At 51.7% G+C, this 16882-nt stretch overlaps 1 long non-coding RNA gene across 2 annotated transcripts; it reads left to right on the top strand.

The window, feature by feature from the left end:
* Positions 1-317: 317 nt before the first annotated feature.
* Positions 318-15072, top strand: LOC144326514 (uncharacterized). 2 transcript variants are annotated; one of them, XR_013391545.1, is made up of 4 exons: positions 318-4450; positions 13484-13551; positions 13698-13866; positions 14939-15072. It is a non-coding gene; the product is annotated as an uncharacterized LOC144326514 (long non-coding RNA). The 2 variants fall into 2 exon arrangements; XR_013391544.1 differs by lacking the exon at positions 318-4450 and adding an exon at positions 4608-4850.
* Positions 15073-16882: the final 1810 nt, after the last annotated feature.

Raw genomic sequence — 16882 nt, 5'->3', positions numbered from 1 at the left:
GCGTCACGAAGAGTCGGACAACAACAACAACAAATGGCGTACCAAAGACTCCTGGAGGTAAGTCTAGGTTGCCATGGCCAGGGGACCTAACCCTGGAACCTACTTGTATGAACTTTATTATGGTCACAGACCAGGATAAAAAGAAAGAAAGAGCATATAAATAAAGTAGCAGTTAGGATTTATTTATTTTTAACCGATAACTGTTAGAGCAAATGAGGACAAAGAAACAGGCATAGGATAAAACTGTTTAATGGTCACTTTAAAATGTGAAGGTTCATTGTTGCTTCACAAGTTGTGTATGTCTTTAAGGGCCAGGGCAAGTAACGAAACCCACTCTTACAGCTGTGAAACATAGCAGGCTCTGCTGAGTTGTGTTAATCAAGCTGTGTCAGCAATTGGGTATAGTACCGTATTTTTCGCTCCATTGGACGCACTTTCCCCCCCTTAAAAAGTAAGGGGAAATGTCTGGGCGTCTTATGGAGCGAAGCCAGCAAGAGCCGCTGCTGCCGACAAGCTCTGTGCAGCTCTCCCTTTAAAGCAAGAGCTGTGTAGAGTGTGCCTGCGGCTCTGGCTGGCTTTACAGGGAGGCGGGTCTGTCCCTCCTTCCGGCTCATTGTAAAGCCAGCAAGAGCCGCGGCTGCTGAGCTGAGGCGGGGAGGAGGGAGGGAAGGGGATTCCGTTGGTCCCTCCCTCCTCCGTGGCTCGCTTTGAAGCAGCAAAGTGGGAGGGAAGCCGCTTACACCCGTGTAAGCAGCTCCTCTCCCACTTTCCTGCTTCAAAGCAACCACGGAGGAGGGAAGGAGGGGACCCATGGATCCTCTTTGCTGCTCGAGGCTGCAGCGGATTCCCTCCTCCCGGGCTTAATAATGTATATATGTCAAGGGCTTTGAGATGCATATAAAATCAGGCTCAGCATTATTAACTGGACTTAGATAAGCCATGGTTCCCCTTCCTTCCCTCCTCTGAGGCTCGCTTTAAAGCAGCAAAGCGGACAGGAGCCACCCGCTTTTCTGCTTTAAATAGTTTAGTACAACATTTATTTCAGAATATTTTTTTTCATGTTTTCCTCCTCTGAAAACTCTCTGTCTTCTGTCTCCTCTGCCCAGGAGGACTCTCCTGTGTGAGTGTCTGAATAGTTTAGTACAACATTTTATTCAGAATATTTTTTTTCATGTTTTCCTCCTCTGAAAACTCTCTGTCTTCTGTCTCCTCTGCCCAGGAGGACTCTCCTGTGTGAGTGTCTGAATAGTTTAGTACAACATTTTATTCAGAATATTTTTTTTTCATGTTTTCCTCCTCTAAAAACTCTCTGTCTGAGGGCCCTGCTCTTGCCGCTTACCATCTACCTGGCCCAGGTCTGAAGCATCACAGGGACTGCTGCACTCTGCTGCCCAGGAGGACTCTGCTCTTGCCGCTTACCATCTACCTGGCCCGGGGCGGGGCCTGAAGCCTCATAAGGACTGCTGCGCTCTGCTGCCCAGGAGGACTCTCCTGTGTGAGTGAGGGCCCTGCTCTTGCCGCTTACCATCTACCTGGCCCGGGGGGGGGCCTGAAGCCTCATAAGGACTGCTGTGCTCTGCTGCCCAGGAGGACTCTCCTGTGTGAGTGAGGGCCCTGCTCTTGCCGCTTACCACCTACCTGGCCCAGGCCTGAAGCCTCACAGGGACTGCTGCGCTCTGCTGCCCAGGAGGACTCTGCTCTTGCCGCTTACCATCTACCTGGCCCGGGGCGGGGCCTGAAGCCTCATAAGGACTGCTGCGCTCTGCTGCCCAGGAGGACTCTCCTGTGTGAGTGAGGGCCCTGCTCTTGCCGCTTACCACCTACCTGGCCCAGGCCTGAAGCCTCACAGGGACTGCTGCGCTCTGCTGCCCAGGAGGACTCTGCTCTTGCCGCTTACCATCTACCTGGCCCGGGGCGGGGCCTGAAGCCTCATAAGGACTGCTGCGCTCTGCTGCCCAGGAGGACTCTCCTGTGTGAGTGAGGGCCCTGCTCTTGCCGCTTACCACCTACCTGGCCCAGGCCTGAAGCATCACAGGGACTGCTGCACTCTGCTGCCCAGGAGGACTCTGCTCTTGCCGCTTACCATCTACCTGGCCCGGGGCGGGGCCTGAAGCCTCATAAGGACTGCTGCGCTCTGCTGCCCAGGAGGACTCTCCTGTGTGAGTGAGGGCCCTGCTCTTGCCACTTACCACCTACCTGGCCCAGGCCTGAAGCATCACAGGGACTGCTGCGCTCTGCTGCCCAGGAGGACTCTCCTGTGTGAGTGTCTGAGGGCCCTGCTCTTGCCGCTTACCATCTACCTGGCCCGGGGCGGGGCCTGAAGCCTCATAAGGACTGCTGCGCTCTGCTGCCCAGGAGGACTCTCCTGTGTGAGTGAGGGCCCTGCTCTTGCCGCTTACCACCTACCTGGCCCAGGCCTGAAGCATCACAGGGACTGCTGCGCTCTGCTGCCCAGGAGGACTCTCCTGTTTGAGTGAGGGCCCTGCTCTTGCCGCTTACCACCTACTTGGCCCAGGCCTGAAGCCTCACAGGGACTGCTGCGCTCTGCTGCCCAGGAGGACTTTCCTGTGTGAGTGTCTGAGGGCCCTGCTCTTGCCGCTTACCATCTACCTGGCCCGGGGCGGGGCCTGAAGCCTCATAAGGACTGCTGCGCTCTGCTGCCCAGGAGGACTCTGCTCTTGCCGCTTACCATCTACCTGGCCCGGGGCGGGGCCTGAAGCCTCATAAGGACTGCTGCGCTCTGCTGCCCAGGAGGACTCTCCTGTGTGAGTGAGGGCCCTGCTCTTGCCGCTTACCACCTACCTGGCCCAGGCCTGAAGCCTCACAGGGACTGCTGCGCTCTGCTGCCCAGGAGGACTCTGCTCTTGCCGCTTACCATCTACCTGGCCCGGGGCGGGGCCTGAAGCCTCATAAGGACTGCTGCGCTCTGCTGCCCAGGAGGACTCTCCTGTGTGAGTGAGGGCCCTGCTCTTGCCGCTTACCACCTACCTGGCACAGGCCTGAAGCCTCACAGGGACTGCTGCGCTCTGCTGCCCAGGAGGACTCTCCTGTGTGAGTGTCTGAGGGCCCTGCTCTTGCCGCTTACCACCTACCTGGCTCAGGCCTGAAGCATCACAGGGACTGCTGCACTCTGCTGCCCAGGAGGACTCTGCTCTTGCCGCTTACCATCTACCTGGCCCGGGGCGGGGCCTGAAGCCTCATAAGGACTGCTGTGCTCTGCTGCCCAGGAGGACTCTCCTGTGTGAGTGTCTGAGGGCCCTGCTCTTGCCGCTTACCATCTACCTGGCCCAGGCCTGAAGCATCACAGGGACTGCTGCGCTCTGCTGCCCAGGAGGACTCTGCTCTTGCCGCTTACCATGTACCTGGCCCGGGGCGGGGCCTGAAGCCTCATAAGGACTGCTGCGCTCTGCTGCCCAGGAGGACTCTCCTGTGTGAGTGAGGGCCCTGCTCTTGCCGCTTACCATCTACCTGGCCCGGGGCGGGGCCTGAAGCCTCATAAGGACAGCTGCACTCTGCTGCCCAGGAGGACTCTCCTGTGTGAGTGAGGGCCCTGCTCTTGCCGCTTACCACCTACCTGGCTCAGGCCTGAAGCATCACAGGGACTGCTGCGCTCTGCTGCCCAGGAGGACTCTCCTGTGTGAGTGAGGGCCCTGCTCTTGCCGCTTACCATCTACCTGGCCCGGGGCGGGGCCTGAAGCCTCATAAGGACTGCTGCGCTCTGCTGCCCAGGAGGACTCTCCTGTGTGAGTGTCTGGGGGCCCTGCTCCTTCCTGCCACTTACCACCTTGCCCAGGGCAGGGCCTGACGGGCCTCACTAGGACAGTTGCTGTTACTGCTGGAGGGGTGCAGAGTGCTTTTAAAATGTTTTAAAAATTTTCTTTTGAATTTTTTGTATGTGGGGTGGGGTGGGATGGATGTTTATTGGGCCTGGGAATTTGTTTGATTTTATCTTTTTGTAATTTTTATTAAAAGACTGATAACAACACTACGCGACAGTCTCCCAATGTGTAAATTGTTCTCTAGTTTGATTGGGGGTCTTGACACCTGGGGCTCCAGCTATTCACACCCACCTAGTGTTGTTATCAGTCTTTTAATTACCTGGGAATGTGCATCTGTGAAACATCCCAGGAAAGGGGTGAGCCCTTTGATCCAGGTTCTGGGAACTTAATGAGCTCAGCTGTCACAAGTTAAAATTATTAGCCCATAAGTTGGTCACTGGTGAATTTGAATGTAATCAAGAATTGTGATTAGGTCTGGGTTCTGGTTCCACGTGAGATTTGTGAATAAAGATCCTAAGAATGGCTGAGAAAGCGCCCTCTGCAACCTGCCATTCGCCCGGCTGTTAGCGGACCACCTTGCTGGCAGCCGTCCTGTGTCTCTTTGTAAGGGAGATTCCTGCTGACTACTGAAAGACGTTGAAACTATCCTATCTCTGTCTTTGTTCTTAGAAGTGAGTATCTTAGTTAGCTATATTAAACAATCTCTTTATTTTATCTGCCTGCAAGATACAAAAGATGTGCCTGCTTTTTAAGCATGTTAACTTTGTGTTTTTTTTAATAAATTTTTAAAATAGAATCTTTTGTCTTATGTGCCAATCTGAGGGAAATTCGAAGTCCAACGCCTGACTACTTGGTTACGCTATACCTGATGAATTTCTGCCTGCAAGTTTGTGGAAGCAGCTTGCAGAGTGGGGCAACCGGTAACAAAGGAGCATAGTCTTTTCCCTTGGACTGTGCCTCCGGGTGCCCTGAGACGGAGTGGTGGCAGCATTACCATTTCTGTGGCGTTTTGTTTTGTCAAAAAGTAAATGGCTGCTGGCCTCCGTTCCAGAAACCTGACCCACATGGAGGGTAAGGGCAGGTGAGGGAGGGGAGAGTGGCCGGAGCCCCTTTACTACAACCTTGTTTCTAAATTTATTGTTTTGCATTGTTTTAATTGTCTGTTTTAACCATATTTGCACAGCAAATAATAATGATAATATATAATAATAATAATTTATACCCCGCCCATCTGGCTGGGCTTCCCTAGCCACTCTGGGCGGCTTCCAAAAGAATATTAAAATACTGGATTGTTTCAAGAAGTGGCAGAGAGATATTTCTAGATTTGTCTGGTGTCAGCGTGCTTGTGTTGTTCACTTGTGTTCCTTTGGTGGTGAGAGAGGTTGAGGTTGGCCTAGGGTGTGATTGTTTGCTTGTGATTGGCTGTGGTGATCTTTGTTTTCGTGTGTGAGTGAGGTGGGTGGGTGTTTTGGATCAGATTAGCCATATTGATTTGTATGCTGTTGGTGGATTATTGTCATTGCTCTGTTGGGCTGTGTATGTGATAAAGGGGAGCCATACCGGGGTGAAGGTGTCTTCTTCTGTTTGTCCCCGTGTCAGTTTGTTTCTTAGTTAATTTTTCTACTAGGGCTGTTTCCCATACTATTTGGTACCATTGGTCCATGCTTACTCCTGACAGGTCTCTCCAGTGTCTGGTCATGGTGTTTCTGGCTGCTGAAAGTAGGTGGGTTATGAGTTCTTTGTGGTGTAAATGGGCATTGTTGTCTTGGAAGATGTTTAGTAGGGCCAATTCTGGGGTCATGTCTTTGCTCAGGTGCACCACAGGTTGCCAACTTCTCTCATTGTCCCCTTGGAACAAAGCTTCTCCTAATCCTATTTGACTGGCATTGGTTTGCATTTCAAAAGGAGGTTGCTGGTCAGGGGCTAGAATCACCCACAAACTTACAAGGGCTTGTGTTAACAACTCAGCGGCTTGCTTGAATTGGTGTAAGAGCCATTCCAGTACACACTGGATTTCTGCTCCCAGGGATTTGATGTTTCCCAAGCCCAATCTAAATCCGAAATCACTCACTTCTCCTTGAGCAAACTGACATTTATACATTTTAATGGTCAGGTTTGCATCTTGCAATTGGGCCAAAGCTCTCTGCACATGCTTAAGGTGTTCTGGCCATGACTTAGAAAAAATTAACTCAACTTCTTCCAATCCCTCCCATCTCCCTCTGAGCATGGACAAAGGATTTTCTAGGAGCTTGCCAACAGCTGGCTGGTCTGACACAAACTCTGGGCTCCTTGAGTAAATCTCAACCAAAATTCCTAACAGATTTTGAACACAGAGGTGGGGTAGGATGGAATCCCAATCAAACCTAAAAACACTTTTACTCATAACATAACCACACTGTTTCCTAGGACTAAAGTTCTGTAAAAGACCCACCAAATCCCATTTCTTCTCCACAGAAACATTTGCATTACAAAACCTTTTTTGAAAAACAATAAACATATCGACTGGGTCTTTAAAGTCCTTGAGCTGTGGATAGAAAAACTCTTTTTCAGGCACAAAAGGGGTAAACTCTATTGTGCAAAGAGACTTTTCCGCAGTTTCTAAATGACCTAGGAGAGAGTGACCAAATCTCTGCTTTACTTCAAACGCGGCCAAATCTCCCACCATGGCAGAGGACTCAAAACTCTCCACAGCAGCTTGGCTGGGCTGAGCTGGCCCCCCTTTCTCTTCTTGCCTCTCAGCTTTTGGCTGACAGGACACGCTTGCATCTTTCACAGTCTGCGTCGCTAGGGGGGTCGCTGCAAGATGCTGGAAAGGAACTGTAGATTTCAAAACCCCTTCCCCCAAAGTAAGGTTTGCACAAACTTGGGGTTCAGGGACTGGAACAAAGGGATCCCCCATAAAATCCTGGGAGGGAACTGAATCAATAGTTGCAGATTGGGGAATTAAATTTCCACCACTAGGATTACTCTTCCGAAAATCGGACTGGTTCAGCTGGGACAAAACTAAGTCTTTTGGCAGTCACAATATCAGAGTCTATGCTTCGAAAGGAAGGCACAACAATTCGATGAAGGTGAACGCTGGGAGGTGTGCTAGATGCTGAGGTGGGCCAGTTAACACCAGGGGTGGCAGTACGTATTAAGCCAACCCTCTTCCCAACCGATTTCTCAGGAACAGCAGTCACAGCAGTTCCAGTGGTTTTGGGAGTTATAGCATCAGGCGCCCAACCTTCACCCCTCCCATCCGGGATAAGGCTTCCCTCAGCCCTCAAACCTTGAGGTGTTGTTCCCCAGTTTCCCATCCCCTGTACCTGGGTGGGTAAGACCTTGATGGAAAAAAGTTCACCGCAAGTTGTTGTTGGTAAACCTTAAATCCCCAATCGTTCCCCACCAGGACAGGACTTTTGCACACTTCAGGATCATGTACTATAGTTAGGTGGTTTCCATAGTACCCCTTATACGATACTGGAACAATGGCAGTAGGTTGAAAAATCTCATTCACACCATAGGGGCTAATCTTTAAGGGGTTAGCCTGCATCTGTATGGGCAAAACCAAATCTCTGGGCACACTGGTAATGTCAGACCCAGTGTCTCGGAAAGAGTTCACAGCAATTCCGTTGATCTCAATGGGGGCTGTAAACTTTGAATTAGCCCACTTCACATCAGGCACACTTGGAGCAGCACCAGGACTCACAGGTCCCACAATAACTGCACTTGAAGTGGATACAGCTATAGCGTCAGGAGCTGCCCCACCCTTCCCCTCTGGGACCGGGCTTTCCCTAGTTCCTGATTTTTGCTGTTCCGCTTCCCAATCTTCCTCCGGTTGCTGGAGCATGCGCACCGCAGGAGTCGAAGTCAAAACTGGAGGCTTCTTTTCACTTAATTGGGGGCAAACTGCTTTTATATGCCCCGGTTTCTTACAATAAAAGCACAGTCTGGAACTCGGAGACAATTTAGCACGTTCCCCACCTGCTGTAGAGGAGTCTTTTGCAGGAGTAGGGGGACCCCTGCTTTGATCTTTAACGGGAGGGCCGGACCTCCCGCCAGAAGCTGAGGCTGCCAGTCTGTACCCACCGGCCGGTCCCCTGTTTACCAGATGAGAATGATTTAGTCTAAAAGATTCTGCGAATTCTGTGGCCTCCTCTAAAGATCATGGACTTTGGTCAGCAACCAAACTCGCAATTTCTGGAGACAGGTGGCGCATAAGTTGCTCTATTAGGGGTCTGGGTAAAAGGCGGATCTACATGGATCCTCATGGATCCTCCACTTTTTTAAAAAATAACTCCAACAAACGCAGTGTCAAATCACACCTAGAAGGCACGCCTACAAACTGGACTATAAAAAACATGGATCCAACACCACAAAAACATGGATCTGAGGCACGGATCCTCATGAATTCATATGATTTTTGCACTAGATCAGCCCAAACTCACCGTCAAATTACATATCATGTCCAGGGGCATAGCCTGCACCACAAAAATCACGGATCCACGGCTTCCTGGCCATACCGTGGACTAAAAACGTGGTTTTGAAGCATGGATCTTCATGGATCCTCACACTTTTTGCATTGGGCCAACCCAAACTCACTGTCAAATCACATATCATAGCCAGGGGCACAGCCAACACCACAAAAAACTCGGATCCACGCCTGCCTGGCCATACCGTGGCCCAAAAACGTGGTTCCGAACCATGGATCCTCATGATTTTTGCAAAAGACCAGCCCAAAGTCACTATCAGATCAAACATCATGACCAGGGGCACAGCATCTACCACAAAAATCACTGATCCACGGCTTCCTGGCCATATCGTGGCCCAAAAACGTGGTTTCGAAGCACGGATCCTCATGGATCCTCACGCTTTTTGCATTAGGCCACACCTAAATCACTGTCAAATCACACATCATGGCCAGGGGCACAGCATCCACCACAAAAAACTGAGATCTACGGCTTCCTGGCCACTCCATGGCCCAAAAACGTGGTTTTGAATCACAGATCCTCATGGATCCTCACTCTTTTTGCATAGGGCCAACCAAAACTCACTGTCAAATCACATATCATAGCCAGGTTCACAGCCTGCACCACAAAAAACTCGGATCCACACCTGCCTGGCCATACTGTGGCCCAAAAACGTGGTACCGAAGCATGGATCCTCATGGATCCTCATGATTTTTGCACTGGATCAGCCCAAAGTCACCATCAGATCAAACATCTTGGGCATGGGCACAGCATCCACCACAAAAATTACGGATCCATGGCTTCCTGGCCACTCCATGGCCCAAAAACGTGGTTCTGAACCACGGATCCTCATGGATCTTCACGCTTTTTACATTGGGCCACCCCAAACTCACTGTCAAATCACACATCATGGCCAGGGGCACAGCCTGCAACACAAAAAATTGAGATCCACGGCTTCCTGGCCATACCGTGGCCCAAAAACGTGGTTTCGAAGCACGGATCCTCACGCTTTTTGCATTGGGCCAACCCAAACTCACTGTCAAATCACACATCATGGCCAGGGGCACAGCCTGCAACACAAAAAATTGAGATCCACGGCTTCCTGGCCATACCGTGGCCCAAAAACGTGGTTTCGAAGCACGGATCCTCACGCTTTTTGCATTGGGCCAACCCAAACTCACTGTCAAATCACACATCATATCCAGGGGCACAGCCTGCACCACAAAAAACTCAGATCCACGGCTCCCTGGCAACACCATGGACCAAAAACGTGGTTTTGAAGGTCGGATCCTCACGGATCCTAACGCTTTTTTCATTGGGCCAACCAAAACTCAACGGCAAATCACATATCATACCCAGGGGCACAGACTACACAACAAAAAACTTGGATCCACGGTTATCTGGCAACGCCATGGCCCAAGAACATGGTTTCGAAGCACGGATCCTCATGGATCCTCATTATTTTTGCACTAAGGTAAAGGTAAAGGTACCCCTGCCCGTAGGGCCAGTCTTGACAGACTCTGGGGTTGTGCGCCCATCTCACTCAAGAGGCCGGGGGCCAGTGCTGTCCGGAGACACTTCCGGGTCACGTGGCCAGCGTGACAAGCTGCATCTGGCGAGCCAGCGCAGCACACGGAACGCCGTTTACCTTCCCGCTAGAAAGCGGTCCCTATTTATCTACTTGCACCCGGGGGTGCTTTCGAACTGCTAGGTTGGCAGGCGCTGGGACCGAGCAGTGGGAGCGCACCCCGCCACGGGGATTCGAACCGCCGACCTTTCGATCGGCAAGCCCTAGGCGCTGATGCTTTTACCCACAGCGCCACCCGTGTCCCTATTTTTTTTTTTTTTTTGCACTAGATCAGCCCAAAGTCACCATCAGATCAAACATCATGGCCATGGGCACAGCATCCACCACAAAAATCACGGATCCACGGCTTCCTGGCCATACCGTGGACCAAAAACGTGGTTTTGAAGCATGGATCCTCATGGATCCTCACACTTTTTGCATTGGGCCAGCCCAAACTCACTGTCAAATCACACATCGTGTCCAGGGATACAACTTGCACCACAAAAAACTAGGATCCACAGCTTTCTGGTCATAACACGGCCCAAAAATGTGGTTTTGAAGCACGGATCCTCATGGATCCTCACACATTTTGCATTGGGCCAACCCAAACTCACTGTCAAATCACATATCATGTCGAGGGGCACAGCCTGCACCACAAAAATCACGGATCCACGGCTTCCTGGCGACACCGTAGCTCAAAAACATGGTTTCGAAGCACGGATCCTCATGGATCCTCATGCTTTTTGCACTAGATCAGCCCAAACTCACCGTCAAATCACACATCATGCCCAGGGGCATAGCTTGCACCGCAAAAAACTCGGATCCATGGGTTCCTGGTCATACCATGGCCAAAAAACGTGCTTTTGAAGCACGGATCCGGTACTATACCAGCTGCACTGGCTCCCGGTGGAGTACAGGATCAGGTTTAAGGTGCTGATTTTAACCTTTAAAGCCCTATATGGCCTAGGACCCTCGTGCCTACGGGACCGCCTCTCCTGGTATGTCCCACCGAGAAATTTACGGTCTGCAAATAAAAACATCCTGAAGATCCCAGGCCACAGAGAGGTTAGGCTGGCCTCAATTAGAGCCAGGGCTTTCTCGGCTGTGGCCCCGATCTGGTGGACCGCTCTGTCACAAGAGACTAGGGCCCTGCAGGACCTGACATCTTTCCGCAGGGCCTGCAAGACAGAGCTGTTCCACCAGGCCTTTGGTCAGGGCGCAGCCTGACCCCCTCCTCTGGCAATCTGCACAGAATTTTGCTTAATGGTTGCCATCAATTTGATTTTAATTAATTTTATAATGAATGTTTTTAGAATGTTGGATTATTCTGTTTGTTGTTAGCCGCCCTGAGCCCAGCTTTGGCTGGGGAGGGCGGGATATAAATAAAAATTTGTTATTATTATTATTATTATTATTATTATTAAGTTCTTCAAAGCCACACACACCTTCGGCTGAAAGCCAAAGTTCAAAGTTCTGGGCCATTTTCGCAGAATACACAGCAATGCTGTCTGAGGGACAAGACTTATCCCCTTTTCAGAAAGCCCTCCGATAGTTCTCAGGATGAAGTCCATGCCTTTGCATGACTAATTTTTTAAAGCGCTCATAGTCATGGATTTGGGATGAGGGGAGATGGCCCATCAATTCGGCTAGGTCTCCACAAATTAGGGAGCGCAAAATTGGCATGTACATTTTCAGGGACACCCCCATATCTCGGCAGGTTACTTCAAAGAGTCAGATAACTCAGAACATCAGTGGGGGGCTGATATTTCGGAAATGCCCCCCAGTTAAGGTTGCTCAAAGTTAGCCCCGGAGGAGACTGTCTGCCATTTTCTCCTCGTGGCTCCTCGTGATTGTAGTCATACCTTGGAACAGGATGTCGAGACGCTCATCCCTCCGGACGCAGGTGTTCCGCCGCTGCGTATACACGCGAGGGTCCAGGGAGAAATTCCTCCTCCTTCTCCGCCGCGTACCATCGCACCGCTCCACAAGTTTCCCAAGCTCTTACTGGCGAGTAGACCCGTCCTGGGGTGGGGGAACGCCGTCTCACCGTTCTGCGAATGTCGCACGATGGACACTCTCGACGGTAGTCTCCCACAGACACTTCTTGCAGCTGCTGCGGCAGATCTTGATACTCATAAGCCATCCGGCTGACTCTCTGCCCCATAAGAATGGTTTTGCACCCACTCAACCGCATTGCCCTCTGAAAACTCCATCTCTTTAGGCTCTGCATAAACAAGATAGTTCCCTCTAGGACGTGTGGAGGCCATCCCAGCTTCCACTTCCTCACAAGGTGACAAGGGGTGGTTAACTGGCGCGCCCCTCTCTCTCTCCAAGTTGCAGGACTCTTGCCCACCCTTCCAAACAGTTCTTAATTCGCTGGCATCCACCAGCTCTCTCTCCGACTCGGGATCTCCCGAAAACCAGGAGGCGGATTCCACTCTGGGACTTGGAGGTTGGGGGGGGGGTTGTCTCCGAAGGAAGGGAACTGCCTTCTCCACCCGGACCCCATTCGTCCACAGTTCGCAAAGTGTATTCCTGGGGAGCCCCGGCTTCCATAATTCCTGACTATCTCTATCCCCCCCAAAAATAAAACGCCTTAGTACACAAAAGATTCGTGCCAATTTAAAATCAAAGTGCCTTTCTGCAGGGAAGTTCCATCCCACCGCTGCCACCATGTAGTAAAGGGGCTCCTTTACTACTACTAATAATAAAATTTATTCATACCCCGCCCTCCCCAGCCAAGACTGGGCTCAGGGTGGCTAACAACCAATAATAAAAAAACGTTGATTAAAATACAATTTAAAAGATTAAGATACAACATTAAAACATTAGGATGCAGCCTCTTCACGGGAGGGAAAAGGAAATAGAAAGAGGGGGAGGGAATCAAACTGATTCTAAGCCAAAGGTCAGGTGGAACAACTCTGTCTTACAGACCCTGCGGAAAGAAATCAGATCCTGCAGGGCCCTGGTCTCATGAGACAGAGCGTTCCACCAGGCCAGTGTTGAGAAGGCCCTGGCTCTGGTTGAGGCTAATCTAACTTCCTTAGGGCCTGGGACCTCTAGAGTGTTGCTATATATGGACCTTGAGGCTCTCTGTGGGGCATACCAGGAGAGGCGGTCCCATAGGTACGAGGGTCCTAGGCTGTGAAGGGCTTGAAAGGTCAAGATTAGCACCTTAAATCTGACCCTGTACTCCACCGGGAGCCAGTGCAGCTGGAAAAGCACTGGGTGAATATGCTCCCATGGCAGAGACCCCGTGAGGAGCCTCGCTGCAGCATTCTGCACCCGCTGGAGTTTCTGGGACAGATTCAAGGGCAGCCCCACGTAGAGCGAATTACAGTAGTCAAGCCTGGAGGTGACTATCGCATGGATCACTGTGGCCAGGTCGGGGCGGGAAAGGTAAGGGACCAACTGCTTGATGAGGCGAAGGTGGAAAAATGTCACTTTGGCTGTTGTAACCTGCGTCTCCATGGAAAGGGAGGTGTCAAGGATTACACCCAAACTCTTAACCGAAGGCTTCAATGAAGAGAAGGATGAATAAGGTCTCTAAGGAAATGGAGGCCAGAGATTTTCAGTTTGTTTCCCAACCTACCTCATCTGTGATTTCCTGATGAGCACAAAAACATGAATGGGTCTGATCCATTCTTCACATTCTGATGTTCCTGTTTCTCTTTTCTCATGGACAGGGAATTGATTTTGATGAAGATCAAATATCGGAAATCGGCCTGGAAGATGGGGAGGATCTTCCTCCAAGGTAATCCTGTGCTAATCCCCTCCCCCATAATCAATTGCTTTAAAAAAACAACCCGGTCCATTTCTATGGTGGTGGTGCTTGGGGTCTTTGAAGGATGGGAGGCAATAAACCCTTTTGACAAAAGTGCTACTCCTGTCTCCCCTCAGCATCCCAACCACAGCTTCTCTGGATGCGGCTGATCTTCCTCCTGAAAGCGGCAGCAGGGACCAGCTGAACAACAGACTTATGGATTTCGTCGCAAGAATAAAGAGTGGGATGAGCCGAAGGAAGGCGCTCCGAGATCTTTGCGCCTTCCTGCAGAAGATCCAGGAACATGTGAGTTGCGTGGCGAGTTCCCGCCTCCCCCACGGAAATAAAGACACAGGACACCAGTATTTTAGGTTAATGGGCAAAATTAGGCCACAACTTTATTGATTACAGGAATTGAGTGGTATTGGCTTAGGCATTGGTCCTATCGACTAACCGGCTTCAGCCTGATTGCTAGAAGACCGGCAAGGGTTAACCACCAGTAGGGGGAGTCCTGCTGATGTACATCAACTAGGAGCTCCCCCAGGGTCACCGCTCGGGGGGGCACGCCTTAGGCCCACACCTCCATAGGCTTCGGACAGGGCAACGCCCCACGGAATCCTTTACCGGACTACCCTTCGATATGGGGGAAGGCGATGGTGCTTCCTCCACCCCCCCCACTCATCTGCATAACAATACCCTTACCAATGCCTCACTGCCAATGCCGAGGAAGTTGTGACAATTTGCTATGAGGTAGGCAAAAAGCCAAATGGCCGGTGCCAATTTGCCAAGTGGAAAAAATTCCTGCCGGGCCCCTTGACGGCGACCAACCGAAGTCCATAGCAATGTCAAAGAGCCAAACCTAAAGGGTGGGAAAACCGGAGCAGCTGGGGCACTGGGAGAAAAAGGGAAATCCTCAGCCGCGCCGGCCCTAAATAGCGCTGGCCATACCTCCCGGGCCAGCCGATTGGCTGGCAAGGGAGATGACGCGCCCGAGGATTCCCTGCTCTCATGGGGGCTGCAAGCCAGCCCCGAGTACGTGGGGGGAGGGCATGAAGCCCGCAACCCCACCTCCTCTCCAGCTCAGAAGTGGCTTTACTGAAGGGAAGCATTGCAACCATGCAGGGCTGTCAAGGCCTTCAGGCTGCTGCTTCTAGGCCCACCCTGCAAGGTGCCCAAGGGACGATCAGGCATCCCAGCACATACTCAATTTGGAGAACAGAGCTGGGCCATAGTGAGTAAAGTGGCTGAGAAAAGAAGAAGAAAAGCAAAGATTAGGAAAAGAGGGTTTAGGTTTAGGATGCTAAATGTTTTGGAATGTTTGGAATAAAAATGTTATAGGAAAAATGGTGATCAGTCCCTTCTCTGGGTTTCTTCTCAGCCATCGGCAGTGATTCATGCATGCTCCTATGGCCAACTGGTGGCGATTTCCTGCCTTTGTGCATTGGATCCGGACCCGGAGAGCAGGCAGCGGGCAGCAGAGGCCCTCTGCCATCTTCTGCCCATCCTGCGGTGCAACGAAGGTAAGACTGGAAGAATGCATCCCAGCATGGGGTGGGGTGAGCAAGACCCAAACTAACCCTTTGGCTTTCCTTTGCAGAGACACTGGCAGGAACGTTAAGGAACCAAATGCTCATCATCGGAGCTGAGGAGGTCCTCGAATCCACCGGAGGACCGGTTCCTGGGCTGTTCGTGAATAACTGTTACTCTCTTGCCATGGTAAGTCGCTGTCTCTCAAGCCACATGTTCTGGGTTCTGCAGAGGCAGCACCTGGGCTTTCTGCTCCCCAGCCCTGCCCTGTGGGCATCTCTGACCTTCCTCTCTCGCTTCAGGTCTTTGGCGCCTTTCTCCCTGCGGAGCAGCTCTTGGAGGCCATGTGCTTCCTGGCCAGAGACCTGGTTCTTGAGAGCAGCTTCGACCCCTTGGACATCTCCCACCTGCTGCAAAATTTCATCAAGCAGTTTGGCGGCACAAAAGTGAAGGTAAGGCATCTGGAAAGGTAGGAGAGAAGAAGATTCTCCGCTTTGGTGTAGGGGAGGCAAGCTCATGCCATTGGGTGGCCAGGACACATGTTAGTTGAGAGGGGCCTGGCAACGTCAGGACAAGAAGCTCAGCCAAGGGTCCTGAGAAACATGGGTTCAGGGATGGGGAACCCTCCTCCTTCTGGGAGCAGACTGGCAAGCTTCTTCTCTTGGCCCACAATGGAGAGGGGAACTGGCGCCCTGGAGCTGCCTGGGTCCAATACTCCCCAGGACCCTGAGTGGTACCTTGGAAGGAAGAGGCTGTGGTGGCACAGGTCAAGGGTCCCTCTTTCAATGAGGGATGGAGACAGCCCCGCTTCCTTGTACTCTCCAAGCAACCCTCTCCTTTTCTCTGACAGGTGGAGGTGCTGCTGGAGGCCTTCTATAGGATCAGCCAGGGGCCGACAGTGCAAGGCAGGAACATGGCCGTCTTCGCTTTCTCCATCTTGGCGCACCACCACCTGGACCAAGTGGTGCAATATCTCCTCCAGTTTCCCTTCGGGTAAGGAGCCCTCCAGGTTCTACTGGGCTAAGGGGGAGGTTGGCAAGCTGCAGGGCTTGCTCAGAAAGCCCTTGCTGCCGTTTCCTCTCTCTGGAGCATGGCAGCAAGCAGAAGACTTGAATCTGACCATTGCTCTTGTTTTTGCATTCACAGAGACTGCGAGAGAGTGTGGAAGGAGGTTTTACCATCGGCCGATCCAGAAAAGCTGATCCATCTCATGGCCAAGCAGATTTACCAAAGCCCCTTGGCGGAATCTGCCACCCAAGTGGTAAGGACCAACCACCTGCTTCCTGGCTTCCTTCTTCCCAGGGTAATATCGAGGGGTTCCTGTATTCTGCAGAAAAGCAGAGAAAGTGACTTGCACCCCTCTCTCTTCCAGCAACATCTCAGCAGCCTGTTGCACGCCATCCTCAGGATGGAGGACTACAAGGCAGCTGTGCGCCAGAACTTCCCACAGCTGCTGATCGCTCTCCTGGGGATGGTTGTAAACTTCCACTACTATCAGGAATTCCTCGGGTGAGTAGTGTGTTGCAAAGGGACCAATGGAGTCCTTTCCCCTTCAGCCTCGGGGGGTTTCCAGTCCAGCTTGCTTTTCCAAGGGAGGCTCTCCTTCAGGCGGCTGCTGGGGAAGGAATGTGAGTGTGTGCCAATGACCCTCCTGGTAAAACTGGCCTTGCTTTGGTTCCAGAGGGGCTAAGGAAGTTCTGCACCTCCTTCTTGGCACCACTGGAGAAGAAGTAGAGGCGGCCATCGTCAACCAACTTTTCTGCCGGGAGACTTTCAGCCAGGGGTTGTCTGCCAT

This window comes from Podarcis muralis, unplaced genomic scaffold (assembly GCF_964188315.1).
Source record: "Podarcis muralis unplaced genomic scaffold, rPodMur119.hap1.1 HAP1_SCAFFOLD_88, whole genome shotgun sequence".
NCBI lineage: Eukaryota > Metazoa > Chordata > Lepidosauria > Squamata > Lacertidae > Podarcis > Podarcis muralis.
This window is presented reverse-complemented; position numbering and strand designations above follow the sequence as displayed.